At 37.9% G+C, this 17498-nt stretch overlaps 1 long non-coding RNA gene across 1 annotated transcript in view; it reads right to left on the bottom strand.

Annotated features, from left to right (window-relative positions):
- Nucleotides 1–324: 324 nt before the first annotated feature.
- Nucleotides 325–17498, bottom strand: part of LOC140609493 (uncharacterized) — a 28405-nt gene continuing 11231 nt past the window's right edge. The window contains exons 3-4 of the long non-coding RNA XR_012011313.1: nt 2169–2408; nt 325–630 (exon numbers count right to left, since the gene is read on the bottom strand). This is a non-coding gene — a long non-coding RNA (uncharacterized lncRNA). The remainder of the gene's footprint in view (nt 631–2168; nt 2409–17498) is intronic.

Below are 17498 nucleotides of genomic sequence, written 5' to 3' on the forward strand. Positions count from 1 at the left end.
TCCCTTCCTCTTTTCCTCCCTCCCTCTTCCTTCTCATCGTCCTCCTCATTTAGTGGGAAGGCAATAATAACTTGCAGACTGTCCACGTTAGAATCTCAGATCCACCACTTACAAACCATCTGATTTTAGAAATCTTGCTTAATCTCTCTGAACCTCAGATTCCTCTTTTATTAAATGAGAGTGATAATAGTATCTACTCACACAGTTATTGGGACTATTCAATGGATTAATAATGTCAAAAAGTACAGTGCCTGGCTCATAATAAACCCTAAATAAGCATTAAACACTGTTTATTATTATTACAAGTATATCAAATACCTATATTCTCCCTCAAACAAACAGAGCCAACGAACTAACTCAGAATTGTCAATCCTGTTCCACAAATTTCATTAAGTCTTCTCTATGGCATACTATTTCCATCTGTTCTTAAATTATACAACCATCCTGAGGGTGAGCCACAGTGAAAAATTATCCATTAATTGGAAATTAGAGATGTGAACTATTTTTTGTGGCAATGTTCCACAGTTTATCTTCTTGTAGAGAAGGAATGAAGGCCAAGTGAACTCAGAGAATTTTCTGCTTCCTTAGGAGTATCATCAGTGGTGAAAGTGCATTGCATCATCATACAGGCTATAAAAAAAACAAAAACAAAAACCTTAGTCTCTATGAGGGGTCAGTTAGTACCACAGGGTTCATCTAGTTTATTCTTTATTCCTGTTTGGAGCGAATGGATGCTATCTGGTATAAGGAGTATGTGATGCAAGAGGATGAATGACCCCCAGGACTCAAAAGCCCACAGGAGTGCAAGGAATGGCTTGTGGTGGTGCTGCAGCACAAAAGGGCACATCGAAAGAGCTAGATTTCTAAGCTATAGAGCAGACTGAAAACTTTAAATACACTATTTTTTGTTCATAAATGAAAGAACATATTAAATCCACTCAGGATATTTACTAAAGATGTCATAAATTCTCAGGGAAATGACCCTTTCATATGGGGATATTCCCCACAACCAACCTCAAATCCTTTTATTCAGCTTTGTGGTAAATACAGAAATTGGTATATGAGTCTGTATAAAAGGGAATATAAGGTGCTCTCCAGCCTCTTGCTTTTTTCCCCACATTTTCCCCACATTTTGGTTATTGGGTCTTATAATATGAACCCTCAGAGATAGAACACATGGTTCATTGTCATTTAAAAGAATCAGGAATACACACAAGTGTCCACTAGCTACCCATGGCAGAGTGAGGATTGGGATATCAAGCAGGAAAACACCTAGGTTTTGCTTAAATCAGTGACACATGTCTCATATACAATCTCAAAAAACATTTCATTGTGGCTGTAATTTATTTGCAGATCACTTGAAGTGGAACCAACAACTCCTATTCCCCCAACCTTATTCCAGCCACTCCCCCAAGCCCCGCCCTGCTCATTACAGGAAGGAATCTGTTCATTATTCTTACTGCAATTACTTTGAAAGAGCTTTGGACTACAATGAGGTGGTTCCAACCATCAACGAACTCCAACAACAAACCCAAGAGTATATCATTTAACAGAGGAATGAGCTGGACTGGGTGGATATTTACTATACTTAGAGTGTTTAAGAGCCTTTCTATAGGAAGGAAGAAAAAAAAGGAGAAAGAGAAATAGCTGCCGGAGCCTTTGTGAGCATTGGCATTCATAAGAATTCTTCCTTCTGCAAGGAGAAGTTGAATTCGAACACTTGAGTTTATCTTAGAGTTTTGCATGTAAAACATGAACATCAGTACCAGAGCCTAATCATGTATAAAGAGATGAAAGAGTGAAAGATTCAGGGACTGTGGGGCACACTCCATCCAGTTCCTCAATAACTGCTTAAAATATTCTGGAAAATGCAAGGTGTCTGCTAGCCAACCAGCTTTGCCTCCACAGCTTGAGGAAGAAAAAGTAGAAGCTTGGAAACAAAGCTCTTCGGGTAGCAGGTCACAGGCTCCAGAGCTGGACAGCTAAGGTTCATATCCCAGATGCATCTCTGGTTCACTGCGTGCCCTTGTGTCAGCCTCTAAGTCTTCTCAGCCTCAGTATCCTCATCTATAAAATGGGAATACTAGCAGGACTGCTGGGAGGAATCAATGAGATGAGCCAGTTACAGTGATAAGCATACTACCTGGGAATTCATAAGCCTGAGCTACCTTAGCTGACGTAACTACCATCCATTTCACCATCATGAGAGTCAGTATTGGTTTAGAAAGATGAACGATGGGCAGCCCAGGTTGCTCAGCGGTTAGCGCTGCCTTCAGCCCAGGGCATGATTCTGGAGTTCCAGGATCGAGTCCCACGTCGGGCTCCCTGCATGGAGCCTGCTTCTCCCTCTGCCTGTGTCTCTGCCTCTCTCTCCTCTCTGTGTATTCTCATGAATAAATAAATAAAATCTTAAAAAAAAAAGAAAGATGAACGATGAGAATGATGGTTCACAACCAACCTCTGATGGTAACATTTCCAATAACTGCAGTGTGTGCTAACCCATGAGCTTTTCCCCTCTCATAAATCTCCACTGCCCCCCATCCAACAAAAGTAAAATCATCTTAAGGGTCTTTCACGATAGTTATTTAACAAAGTCCCTCCACAAGATGAAAATTTTTCTGGGTCCTGCACCCAATTAACGACACACTCATTTTTAAGTCCCATGGTTTAAAACCCAATAAAATACCCCAGCAAATGTCATTTTGTCATCTATAAACATGTGACTATGTTTAAAGTTAGGAAATCGAATCAGGGGTCTAATTGTTCCAAAAGAATATATGTTGCTGATAGAAAATAATAACTGTATTAGACCTCAATATCACAGTAAAATTGGTTGTTATGAACACTTTCAGAAGCAGCAGATAATAAACACATTTCTTTGCTTTCAAAGAATAAGATGCTGTGCTGTAAATAAATCATTACATTACATCAAAGGTACTAAAATCAACAATCACCTGATCATCATTGGCAAGCCTGGTCTGAACTCCATTTTTTTCCTAATTAAATGAGAGAAGAGAGTAAAAGAAATCTTTGCAAAATGTCCCTCACACAATAGAGTTTCTAACTGTAGGGGGTAGAACGATGCATCCATTTCCACTTACTGTATTAGAGAATGACTAAATTACTTGAAGCTCCCTTTCTGCACGTACGCCTAGGAGTAATGATATAATTTTCTAAATCACATAAAAATACGTAAACAGGATTCACTCCAGTTCCATGCCCCATCTTTATGAGAATCCATGTGGGCGTTAATTTTATAGGCTGTTTCTTAAGGGAACTTTAAAAAGAGGCTGTCTTAGTTCTGTTGCAATTCAGGCTACATGTCTGGATTGTACATATGTTAAGCTTTGCATGTGTAGAATGGTGGTGTTTTGCTGTGTTTTGGCATCTGTATGCAGAACCTGAGATCTTAAAAATTCACTATTTCTCAGCTCGCTTACCACTTTCTCTTATAAAATTAAGCTTTCATGCCAAGTTTTAATATTTGAGTTATTTCAAGCTCTTTTTTAAATGCTGAGTGACCATAAGACCAGCAATGTGAATTTCGTTTTAATTGATTTTGTATCTTCATCGCCACTCCTTAAAAAGAATCTTGTCTTATTACTAGAGATAATGTATGTGTCAAAAAAGAAGCCTCAAATGCACTTCCTGTGCACTTGACAGGGTGACAAAATATTTCTCCTATCCTTTCCTAATTGAGCTGCAGTACAAAGGAGGACATTATAATAATATTAATAATAGTTACATGGATATTTGTAGGTACTGTGTAACCCTTCAGTCCATTTTCCCAGACAATAGTGGCTACAAAGAGGCTTCAAAATAGAACATCGCACAATATGAATGCCACTTTTTTCTATCTTACATTTTAAAAACATCATTGAAATCAGAAAGTTCATTTACAAAGGACTGGCAGTTGCAATCACAGCAATAATGTAGTGCTGAGAAAAAAAGGGTAATTGGTTTGGTAAAGATCGCTTTCCATTACACCATAAAGCACTACACAATAGGAAAGGTCGCCAATTAAGCAATCATGAATACCAAGTACTGAAGCTGATGAAAATAGGGCAGTGGTTTAAATAGATTTGCAAGCAATTTACCTTTTCACAATGTTGGCAATCTGATGCAATTTGCTTGCAATTTTGTCTGCTTTCAGTAGCACTCGCCGCTGACACTACACAGACCAAATGGCAAAGAGGCCCTGCATAGAAAATGTAAAACTATCTTGGCTGCATCAGGAAACCAGAATGGTGGTTCATCAGGAAAATTACAACAATTAACATAAGTGCTGCAAAAATCAACACTTTAAATGTCACACTCACTAGTCTGTCCAAAGACTGTAAAAGTACCATCCCCATCGCCGGACTAACAGTAAATATGAAGCAATCACCACCAAACCTTGGGGCTGATGGCTTTACAATTGATGTGACATTCTCTGAGTGATAAAATAGCCTCTCATTTTACAAAAGTAAGTATTTTTCTTTTTTAGACTTAACCTGGATGATGTCAACACAAAATTTACGTTAGTTTTTTTTTTTTTTTCAACTTTTTCGACAAAGCCATTCTGTGCTAGTGTGGGTGTAGTTGGTCTTGACATTTAAAAAAATAACTTTATATTTCAGAGAATTAGAGCCAAGTTGATAAAAAATAATCCCTCCTCAACTATTGATCTGGTGCTTTCAAATGTAAATCATGTTCTAGATTTATGTCGAAAGCTGTTAGACTGTGTGAGGTACAGTGTGTCTGACCAGAGCCTGTTTTATTATCTTAGAGAGGACTCCAAAAAAGCGTCTGTGGATATTCCCATGAGGACTGGCTGGAATTACAGATGCCATCACATATCTATATCAATGTTCCCAGCTAAAAGTTAGACACCTTGAAAATAATTGATAACTTCTACTTTGGCATCCATGTTTTGAGAAGCTATAAATTTGTCAGGCTTCGAGGAGAATTGGCTTATAGTGTACACCTAATGATTTCTCAGTGAACTGGGAGGATCTAGTAGGGAGAAAACAAGAGTGAAGTGTCAGAAACTCTAAGTTTAATTTTCCTCTCTTTATTGGCTGACTCTGGGCCATGTCTACAGAGGGCCTATCTTCTATTTTGAGTGAATTGACTGATTATTCAGCTTAAGAACAAAGTTGGACTCTCCTCCCCACCCCCCAAGAACATCTCTGTCTTACTTGGGTTTAAACACCAGGATTTCCATGCCAGAAGAGAAAGAAGAGTATCACACATTCATGTGTGTGATATGCACACAATTAAGAGTAAATAATTTTATTATGAGCTTAGTGAAAAGGTCCATTGTGATAACACGCCATCCCCTGTTCACTTGCACTGCTCAGTGGGGCTCATCTTTTACTTCCTCTCAGTCTATAAAAAAATCATTCCTTAAAAGAGAATCCTGGCCTGTAGACCCCAGGTTTGTCCAAAACTATGGGATCTAACGTATTGTGGAACACCTATCTCCCCAGAAGACTCCTCTCATCATCACTAATAAGTTGTCTCATTCTGTCAAGAGTTACTTCACTCCAAACATCTTATTCCCTACTACTCTGTACTAAGCAACAGTGTCAACTCCAGGGAAAGGTTTTATCAGCTACCCCTTGCCATGATCATCTTAACGAACATCAATAAGCAGTACTCTGCTGACAGGGTCTCTGTCATCCAAGCTGCCCAATGAAGGCCAACCCCAGACACTGAGGGCATTGTCCAGAGGACTGGGGTTCAATGGTGCCATGCTAGCTCTTTATTGCTTGGCTGAAAGAGACGGCTGAGCCTCTGTAGGGAACTGCACAATTCTCTTAGAAGGGTTTACGGTTTCTGTGAAGTGAAGCTGGCAGAAGTAGGTAAGAGTTTCTTCCCCAGTTTTGGGTGGCCTGTGCGTAACCATTTTCTAAAAGTATGTATGTGTTTGACACCTATTCTCTGACAGATTCGGAGAATAAGTCACTCCAGAAAGGGAGTGACCTTCTGTTGCCATCCACAACACGACAGGGATGATTCTATGGAATGGTGGCATCAGTAGCCTCAAGAGTAAATTACAGGCTGGGAATAGCAGTAAGACATTTGCTATCTCACCAATCCAAAATACTCAGAACTTTGTAATATTGCTTCCAAAGAAACAGACATTGAGAAGAATTAGCTCCCCCCCACCGTGTGTGTGTGTGTGTGTGTGTGTGTGTGTGTGTGTGTGTAAAATGCAGCATGATCAAGAGAGTGGTATACAGGAGGGTGAGGAGAAACTATAGTTAATTTTGATAAATATAATGACCTGTGGGGTTTTTTTCTCAGCTGTTGATTGGTGCCACGAAAACAATTATTACTGGTTAATTTAGTTGCTGGCATAGTGCACAGTAAATATTTTTGTTGTATCACTCTTTATTAACTGCAGAAAAAGCATTTGGATTTTACTTATCAAGTTAGTTAAAAATCACACACAGCAACTATATGACCATAAAGCAGATAGTGTCAGAATTTTCAAAGCTATTTTCAAATCACTATTCTAGTTCCCATGGTCTATCTCAGAGAAGGATCTGAATTTAGTGTAATCATATCCTCAGAGACTTGAATCTAAAAGATAAGATTCGCTAAAGAGGAGGTTTAAAGATTTCAGAATCTTTACTAGTTTGGATTGAACTAAATACATTCATTGGTTAGACTTGCCCAATAAGTCATGTAAATTCTTATAAAACTACTCAGTGGGACTTGCCACCACCAAGCAAGCAAAATATATAAAAATCATCGCCCCTTTCAGGGAACAATGCCATTTATCCACGTAAAAATTTTTGGTCCTCAAAGTATTTTAGAAAACAATGAAAGTATTTCTAAATTTAAAAAGTATTTAAAATGTCAAAGAAGATTCCCTTGAATGGCAGTTACACAATCACTTAAAGGTTAGATATGGATTGAATTTTGGCTCTGCTACTTATTAGCTGTGGAGCCTTAGGCAAGTCACATAATCTCCCTGAGTCCAAATCTTGTCATCTGTAAAATGGAAAAAATAAACTTACAGAATCTGTGAGCAGAGACAGTACTGCATGAGATGTGTACATATTGGATATTTAATAAAGCTCTTCTGCTATTATGATTGTGATGGTTGTTTTTGTTGTGAATGCTGCTGCTGCTGGTTGGAAATCCAACCAGGTAAGCATTTAAAAGCTTCTATCTTAATGGGTTTTTTTTTTCTATGTATTTCAAATGCAGACAGTGTATCCTTGGATAAACGTGGATATAGCTACTATATTCAAATGAAGTAACCTATTAAAAATGTTTAAATGTGCAATAAAACTCAAGCAACATTGTACTATTTCTTTTTCATAAAGAGAAAAACTTTCTCAAAAGGTATTTTTCAAGTCAGAATAAAATCACATTTCAATTCTTTGTCTTTTGGTGAGTTGCTACAAGGTAGTTTTCAAGATAGAATGAACAAAATTCCAAAAGCTTGGCATATGTTTGAAAAATGTAAATTGTTTAGTTTCTCTAAAATCCACAAAGTTAAGCAGAGAGCTGTGTTCCTACAGTATTTTCTATCCTCTCGGTTCTTGATAAACCAAGAAACCAGTGCAGAAGGCTCTGTGGAATGTCAGTGGGAAGCATCTTGGGGAGAGAGGTGGAAGTGAGACAGGAAACCCACTGGGCTCCAGAGCATCTCTGAGCCTCCGAGCAAGGCTACCACAGAAATCCCAGTTCACAACAAACTGGGCCAGCCCTAGACAAGCAGGATCCCCAGTACTCTCCAGGTGTCACTGCTTTAGGGCAGTCAGACAATTCTCAATGCTTTGGGAACTCTGGTTATCATTGTTCAGAGAAGTCTGGCCACTCTTTTTTTTTTTTTTTTTTTTTTCTTTTAAAGATTTATTTATTTTAGAGGTAGGGCGAGGGACAGTGGTAGAGAATCTTCACGCAGACTCCTGGCTGACTGTGGCAGCCCAATGCAAGGCTGCATCTCACCCCCCTGAGATCATAACCTGAGCCAAAACCAAGAGTCAAACTCTTACTGGATGAGCCACTCAGGTGCCCCTGGCCATTCTTAACTTGAGTGGAATACTGGCAGATGTTTCTGACACTACCCCATACCACTCTGGGCTCCCGCCTGGCCTGTGGTAGTTGTCTCAAGGCAGCTGGAGATATCAGTCAATTCTCATCATTCATGAGTTTTTTAGTTGTAGCAGATACTTTAACCAAGAGACCTAACACTAGGTCTCTGAGCCAAATAATACAGACTCAGTAAACATTTACTAAGACCTTATTGTGAACTATACTTTATGGGATACAGAAATAATTCATTGTCCCTGTCTCCAGGGAGCTTACAGTCTAGTATAAGAGACGAAAGATATTTTATGGCATATAAATATTTTAAATAAGAGATAGAAATGGCAAGTACCATAAAAGAAATGCAGAATGCCAACTGTTGAGAAGAGGTAGATGATGTAAGTAAAGCTGTAGTATAGGATGTAGTTATTTCAGTAAATTTTGCCCTTTCTTTGAAACTAGATCAATGCTGTTATATAACAGTTAGTGCTTGAGATCACACTTAACTGCTTGACTAGGTAAGCTTTGGAAGGATAGGGGAGGTATTCCAAGGTAAAAGAAAGAGTAAGAAGGAAAGAAGGAAGAAGAGAGGGAAGGAAGGAAAGGGAGGGGGAAGGAAGGAGGAAGGAAAGGAGGGAGGGAGGGAGGAAGGAAGAAAGGAAGAAAAGAAGGAAGGAAGAAAGAAAGGAAAGAAGGAAGGAAGGAAGGAAGGAAGGAAGGAAGGAAGGAAGGAAGGAAGGAAAGAAGGAAGGAAGGAAGGAAGGAAGGAAGGAAGGAAGGAAGGAAGGAAGGAAGGAAAGACCTCGCTTAGTCCAGACAATTCAAGTCCAGTTTGGCTAGAGTGTTATAACAAGAGCATTCAGAATTCCTGTTTGAGTTCACCTGAAAAATTCTGAAGGCTCTGGGTAAATGAGTTTTCCCATTTATAACTTACACATCAAGCATTTCATAAAGCATGTCTTCAATTACAGAATTGCAGCATACATTGTAATTATACTTCACGTATGCTTGGGAATAATAATCCTGTACTTGAATTATCTTGAAAAGATGATACCAAGTTAGAAAAAAGGCTGATTTTTCATTCTTCCTAGGTCAAATCACACGCTAATAAAATCTGATGTTGTAATCTTATATATTCTTAATCTTTCAGGTTGAATCTGAACTTGGCCCCAGGCAAGCCAGCTCTTATATAAAAGGTTGTTGCAGAGCAAATGAGGATTTCACCAGCTCAGGAACAAACTGCACTTTCCAGTTTACTGCTAGTTTGAACAGGAAGTTATGATTTGTGCCCAGCCACAGGTCAATGGAAGTTTTTATTGACATTGGAAAACCCTCCATACACTGGACTAATAAATTTGATAAAATCAGAGCTTTTGATTTCACTTGCCTCCTGTAGCTGTCAATAGCCACAGGACTGGCAGGCAAATTCTGCTTTCAAAACACTCAGTTTCTTTTTTCTTGCCTCCTTTTTAATAGCCGATCCTCCAGTACCTCGACACTTTGACAGTACACTACCATGTTTCCAGATTAGCTGAGAGCTACTCCTACTTAAAACAAACAAAACAAAAATCAGTTTTTCAGAAGCTGTAGATTACCCTTCAGTCCCCCAGATGGATTCTAAGAGTCTTTCGGATGAAGATCTTGGAACCAGGATTATCAAATGTCACCGAGCTAACAGGTCTAACGGCCTCACTGCTGTTGAACTACTTGATCTCTCAGCTCCCAAGTTTGGTGGGAATAAAAATATTGCACAGATGGGACTATAAGTGACCGTAGCCTGCTCCATTGTATGTCCAACCATCTCTAATTACAGCAACACACGAGAGGAAGAGATTTGAAAGGGCAGGTGACGGGAGAGGAGAGGAACCTGGTCTGACTTAAACAGCACAGGATCCCTCACCATCAGGCCTGATGTACATCAGCCTGACAGCTAATTAGGGTAGACATGAATTTTTCCAATGTAACAGATGTTCGCTAATCAGGCCAGATTTGGAGCCCTTGCGCCAGCAACATTTCATGCACAATTTAACTATCTAAAAGGAATAAACTACTTAATGCATTGTACTGAAGGCACAGCTGTTTCACAATCAGAAAATTTGCTGTCAAAGATGTTCTCTTTAAAACTGACATGTTTTTATATAACTCTGATGGGGTGTTTATAATGTATTAATAGTTGTCAGCAAGAGCTGCTGTCATCATCAGAAGTAAAATATTTCTGAAGGTATATTAAAATGAACAGACTCCTTTCTCTTCCCCCAAAATCCATTCAGATAATTTAACTAGGTCGAATGTGGTCTGCTGGGTTCCAAAATGTATTTGAAACAAAGAACATCAACGTATTCTTTCAGTTTATTTTAAATTTAAGACAAAAATGCCTGTGCCTTGCTTTTTTGGTTAAAATGTTTAAAACAATCATAGGTCCACATTTGTTTATAAAGCCAGATTTTTTTTAAAAAATTGTTTTAGTTTAATGGAAATACACCAGGGGGAACATCATTACCACACCAAAAATGCTTTATTGGGTAAAGTGAAGGTTTGACATCTTCATAAGCACAAACTAATTTGGTTAAGAATGAAATGGGATTTCTCTTTCTCTCTCTCCCTCTCTCTTTGCACCTCCTGTGCTGACCCTCTATTATAAGAAAGGACTCCTAAATGTAAACTGGAAACTTTTTCCTTTTGACAGTTTAGTTTTGAAATTTGTTGTTTGTATTTTTTAAATGGTAAAGCTATTTGATACCTTAAGGATATTGAAAAGTTCACATCATTTATGGATTGCAAATCTTAGGAATCCATATTTGAAGTAGGTGTTATGTTGGTGACTTCAAATTCTACAATAAAGACCAGTTGTAGGGCTTTAGTAATCCATTTGTATTGCACGCATAATTTAGCAATTTGTTCATTTTTGTAACGTTTTTAGCAGGTTCCCTCACGATTTTATGATTTATAACTTGTGTGCATTATTTTCAACCAATAATGTTAACAGTATCATCAATTACGCTTTATCAGGCAAGAGAGCACTGAAAGGTAATGTAGTTTCTATGGTGACTACGTTACTACTGATCCTCGTTTTCATGTGCTGGCCCAAGAAGATCTGTGACTCCTGAAAGGTATTATATTGAATGAATAGCACCAGTAGCTCAGATCTTTTGGCAAATTCAGGGATAATATCTTTAGAATCCAGTCTCAGAGAACTCCTAGATAAAGCAGTCTAAGATTCTCTGCTGAGACTTGAGTATCCTATTTTTAGGATATGTTTTTCTGATGGGATGACTTATCCACTGGAAACTGGCTATAGACCAAATGTTTAAAAAGTCACATTTCCAGATGATGACAAATGATGCCATACCTAGAAATGAGAGTTTTCATATCTGTATTCCAAATCCAGTTAGCCCTGAGAGATATTAAAAATTAACTTCACAAAGGTTAAAAATGAGATGCCTTGACTCTGTCACTCTCTCTTTGGATGCTCTATGTAAGTAGGTTGTTTGCCATCTTCAATTCCAGTATCTTGAAGACATGAATCTTTCAATCTTTAAGCCAATTTCATAACTACCAGCAGTTCTTTCACATGGGGCACCTTTTCAACTAAATTGTAGATAAAGCTTTTAAAAATAATAAAGCTCCAGACTATCAGCCACTTCATCTTTAGGTAATTTAACTTTGCACTAAGTTTTATGGGATAATTAAATTCTTAAAAGATTATCTATAGACTTAGATTTCACTTAGAATAAAATCCATACCCTTTATCACAACCTACAAAACTCCACATCATCCAGTCTCTCCTATCTACCAACATCATTGTCTGTCACTTGCTCTATGATCTAACCATTGATCTTTCTGAGACTTCAATACACCAACGTCCTTCTCTTTCTAGGGCTGTTTTACTTGCTTCTTTCAGTCTAGAATGTCCTTTCCCCTCCTCTTGGCGTGTCTGACTCCTTATCTTCACTCAGGTGTCAGTTTAATGGAAACTATTCAGGGGTGCCTGCATGGCTCAGATGGTTGGGGTCTGCCTTCGGCTCACATTGTGACCCTAAGGTTCAGAGATTGAGCCCCATGTCCATGTCAGGCTCCCTGCTCAGTGGGGAGTCTGCTTCTCCCTCACCCTATACCCTTCCCCCTGCTTTTGTGCTCTCTCTCTCTCTCAAATGAATGAATAAAAAAAAATCTTTAAAAGATAAATAAATGGAACCTATTCAGTGAAAACTTCCCTGAAAATCCTAATTAATATTGTCACTCAACCATCCCATATATCCTGCTTATTTTTCCATAGCACTCATCAAAATAAAAAAATTAATTTGCTTATTTGTTTATTTTCTGTTTCCCCAAATCCTCAAACCCTCTAGAACTGTGAAGTCCAATACAGTAACCAGTAGCCACATATGGCTATTTAAATTAATTAAAATTTTTAAAAATTGCAAATTCCATTCCTTAGTTGGTCTCAATAGCACAGATAGAGAACATATCTCACAGAAAGTTCTATTAGACAATGTTAATCTAGAATACAATCTTTGAGAGCAAGAGAAAGCTCTGACCAGTGTCTGGAGTAGCAATAGATCAATAGTAGTTCTCAGTTAGTTAAATGGATGGATGGATGCAATGATAGGTGGTTTGAGGCATAGGTAGATGGATTGGTGGCTGTAATGGAACTTCCATTTACACATAATCACTGAGAAATATGATATTCCAGCTAATGTAATACTATGACTTCTACTCAATCTTCTATTCCTAATATGATTTCATTTCTTAAAAGATAAATTTTATTTATTTATTTATTTATTTATTTATTTATTTATTTATTTATGAGACAGAGAGTATGAATGGAGGGAGGGGCAGAGGGAAACAGTGAAAGAATCTCAAGCAAACTCCGCACCCAACACAGGGCTCAATCTCATAACTCTGAAATCATGACCTGATTTAAAAAACAAGAGTCAGATGCTCAATCGAATGAGACACTCAGGTGCCCCATATTCCTAATACTATTTTAATAGAGTGAGATAAAGTACATTGACTCTAAAGTGTATTTAATATGATTTCATCTTTTTTGAAAGTACTCTTGAAAGGAGGGGATCCCTGGGTGGCTCAGCTGTCTAGCGTCTGCCTTCGGCTCAGGTAGTGATCCTGGAGTCCTGGGATTGAGTCCTACATCGGGCTGTCTGCATGGAGTCTGCTTCTCCCTCTGCCTATATCTCTGCCTCTCTCTGTGTGTGTCTCTCATGAATAAATAAATAAAATCTTAAAAAAAAAAGAAAAGAAAGAAATTTGCATGACTTGAACTAGAACCAAGGATCATAAAGATCCCTTAGAAATAAAGAAGCCTTAAGCTTTTTTTTTTTTTTAAGATTTTATTATTTATTTGTGAGAATACACAGAGAGGAGACAGAGAGAGAGAGGCAGAAGTATAGGCGGAGGGAGAAGCAGGCTCCATGCAGGGAGCCCTAGGCGGGACTCGATCCAGAGTCTCCAGGGTCACGCCCTGGGATGAAGGCAGGCGCTAAACCGCTGAGCCACCCGGGCTGTCCAGCCTTAAGCTTTATATCACAGCTATGGCAAAAGTAGAAAGAGCAGGAGTTTGTACTTTGGTAAATGCAATCTCAAATCCTAATTCTTATAGTTACTAGTTGAGTTTTTTGTGTGTTTTGCTGTTGTTGTTATTTTGGAGAATTTACCTAGTCTCTCTGAACCCTATTTCCCTCATGTAAAATGGAAGGAGTACCAACTTCACAGGGTTATTCTGAGATTAGATGCTCTCAGTGTATAGTAGGCTCCTACTATCTGGTAAATGCCATTATAAATTTTCTTGAATTAATGGCATGAAGGTAATTAGAACTTTGGAAATCCTAGTCTATCTTGTATCACTTCTTCTCTGGCATTGTTCTTTGACTCCGAAATTTTAGAACTGAAGCCCTGCCCATAAACATAGTCATTAACTCTTGGAGCCTTGTCATAAGCATAGTACTAAGGATAGAATATAGAAAGTGTTAGGACTGTGGATTAAGGTTGTGGGCATAGGGGAATATGCTAAATCCAGAACACCTACTTACCAGACAGCTCTTGAAATGGACTGTCTTGTGTTTTAAATGTTATTAAAATCCCTGAAGGTATGGAAGGTTTCTAGGGCTCAATAAGTACATAATTATATGCAGTATCCACTGCATCACTTAGAGAGTTCAAGTAGCTATTGTTAAGCTTAGGAACCATGCAAAATGGATCCTAAGAGATCAAATGGCAGGAGATTCTAGTTGTATGTGTTTCTCTGTTTATAAAAACAAAAGGGTAATTTTATAATGTCATCAAAGACCATGAAAATCCACCACCCTTATTACATTTTCCCATAGGGAGAGGGCTTATAGAAGATCAACCTGAAGTTATCAGATTGTCCTCGTAAGCCTATAAAAAACAAAACGAAACAAAAAAGTAGATGGTACACACTTGGGAAGGACTATATTTTAAATCAGAATATGAGTATAAAATGAGAACTTTCACTACTAGTGTATTTAGCTGATTTTCTACATTTCCAAAAGGTAGCAAGGGGTGGGGGGTGTTTTTTTCTTTCTTTCTTTACAATTTCCATATTATCTTAGACCATGATCTTCTTTGAGGAAAAGAACAGGAGCGAATTCTGTCTTTAAACTCTAAAGTGATCATTCCTAACTACCTGGATTCTTGGGAATATTTGGAAGTTATTTAGTTTAGAACAAAAGTATAGGGATGCCTGGGTGGCTCAGTGATTGAGCGCCTGCCTTCAGCCCAGGGCGTGATCCTGGAGTCCCAGGATCAAGTCCCACATTGGGCCCCCTGCACAGAGCCTGCTTCTCCCTCTACCTATGTCTCTGCCTCTCTCTGTGTGTGTCTCTCATGAATAAATAAAATCTTTTCTTTAAAAAAAGAACAAAAGTACAGAGTGTTAAATATTTTCTTGAATGACAAGTGAGAATTCCTGTTCTTCCATGATGAGTACATCTTTTGGTTTTTGTTTGCTTGGTTTTTCTGAGAGTTAAGTCCAAAATAGAATGGTCTACATTGGAGGAATCAATTTTACTGTTAAGTCACACATGAAGGTTAAGAATATCTTTGTTGTAAACCTTGGTGTGATGTGGGTCCAAGAGCTGGGAGAGAGAACATATTCTTTTTAAAGATTTTATCCATTTATCTTAGAGAGAGACAGAAAGTGCACAAGCTGTGGGGGGAGCAGAGGGAGAGGGAGAAACACAGAACTGGTTCAATTCACACAGGTTCAATTCCATGACCCTGAGATCATGACCTTGAGATCACAACCTGAGCCAAAACCAAGAGTCGGAAGCTCAACAAACTAAGCCACCCAGGTGCCCGAAGAACATATTTTTGTACTAAGTGTGAGGAGGAAAGAGTTTACTAATGTTCTCCTGTTTCTGGAGTAAAATATTAAACGCTTCCTAGTCCACCACAGAGAAAAACACATAAGAAGAATAAACTGATTAAATAGCAATTTGGGGGAAGAACTCTGCCTTAAAAAAGAATATATTGAGAAAAAAAAAAGGAATATATTGAGGAATATTCTGGAAGAGTTTTTTGTTTTGTTATGTTTTGTGCGGTTACTTTTTTCTTTTTTGGTAAGATGCCTGCAGTAGAGTATATATAATATATTATAGACCTAGAGTTTCTGAGGATCTATAACACTGTATGTTAACTATGCTGGAATCAAAATAAAAGAAAAATAAAGACCCTAAGGGAGAATTCTTTCCTTTATGGCTTATAGACAATAAGAGATGATTTTTTAAAAATCTCTTGGCACCATTTTACAGAAAAGCCTTGCAATGAGAATAGTAGAGCCATGGTCACACAACTTTTGAACTTTGTTTCTCAGAACAAGCTTCTTTGGGCCTACTTCAGCACAAATAATATATTTTGTGTATGTTTATTTCATATGCATGCCCATTACTTGCTGGTATCATTTTACTTTCACTTACAAAATTAATCTCTCTCCCCACCCCCTCTTCCCTACCCTCCTCCTGTTTTGTAGAAATAGTCAACAATGATTACTCATGCTAAATGAGAACTTCCAAATGAAATAAAATGGAGAATTAGAAAGAGATACTACATGAAAATAAACAAGCAAGTAATGAACAAAACAAAACATAACAAGACGCTAGACTGGAAATCTCAGACATGTTTTTTGTAATCCTAGATTGATCTCTTCACAGTGCAAGGTCTTGTCTTCCTTTACTATAAAATGAGGACCTCTCAATATTGTGGCTTTAAGGCTTCTGCTCTACCTCTTGGGAATCTTTGGGATATTTCTCAGTCATGACCTCTAGACAAATCCATGTTAACAGTCTCATGTTATATGCATTTCCCTGATTATGAGTTATCTGCCTTTTCTTCTCCATTAGCCTTTGAGTAGATAGTTTCTTTGGACTTTCCTGGAACCTGTCTCTCTGCATGTGGGTGTTGATTTTACATATGGGTGCTAATTCTGGCATCTCTACCATCTGACTTCCTTCAAGTTTCCCTTTCTCTTTACTTCTCTTTTCCAATCCACTTTCAATGTTATTTCCCTGTACGTTTTCTAGGAATACTTTTCACCATTTTTAAAGCAAAAACATGTTGACCCTGAATAGGATCTCAATCATTTTTATGTCCTGGAACTTTCCCTCTACCCCAGCAAGGGTCAGGTTACCAAAAAGCATTGACCATAGTGCAAAGAGCACATCAAAAATGCCATTCCTCCTGTAATTTCCAATCCTATTTGGATTACAATGCATGAAACATGATATGGCAGAGGCTTTCTTAGTGATTTTACTCCAGGACTAAAGTTTACAAAGTTAACCACTGGTAAAAAAACAAACAAACAAAACAAAAAACAAACAAAAAAAAGAACCAAGTAAATGCAAATCCCCAATGGCTGAAATATGTTAATCACCATGCTAAATGAGGTGGGTAGACCCTTTGAAAAAATTCTTGGATGGCTAATATATCTTCATAATTTAAAAATCAACAAATGTTAAGACATACATGGTAAAAGCATTTGTTTCTACTGCTGTCTCCCTTTGGCAGTTCCTACAATCTTCCAAACAGTACAGTTTTATTAGTTTCTTTGTATAATTATTTGTATAAATAATGTTTTATGCAAGACAAATATACATCTCCATTTTCTCTCCCAGAATAAAAGGTAGCATATTATATGCACTGTTTGGCACATTGCACTTTTTTTCTTCATATATCTTAGAACTCTATCTATATTGATAAACAGAGAGACTGCTCAATTTATTTATTCAATTGCATAGATAGACCATGGTTAAACTCAAACAATCCCCTAGTGGTAGATATTTGGGTTGACACAGTCTTTTGCTATGAAAAACAATGCTGTAGTACATAACCTTGAACATATGTGACTTTGCATGTGTGCACGTTTATCAGTAAGTAGGAAAAACCCCTAGAAGCAGGATTGCTAAATCAAAGGACATATGCTTTTGTTACTTTGA

This window comes from Canis lupus, chromosome 18 (genome assembly GCF_048164855.1).
Source record: "Canis lupus baileyi chromosome 18, mCanLup2.hap1, whole genome shotgun sequence".
Lineage (NCBI taxonomy): Eukaryota > Metazoa > Chordata > Mammalia > Carnivora > Canidae > Canis > Canis lupus.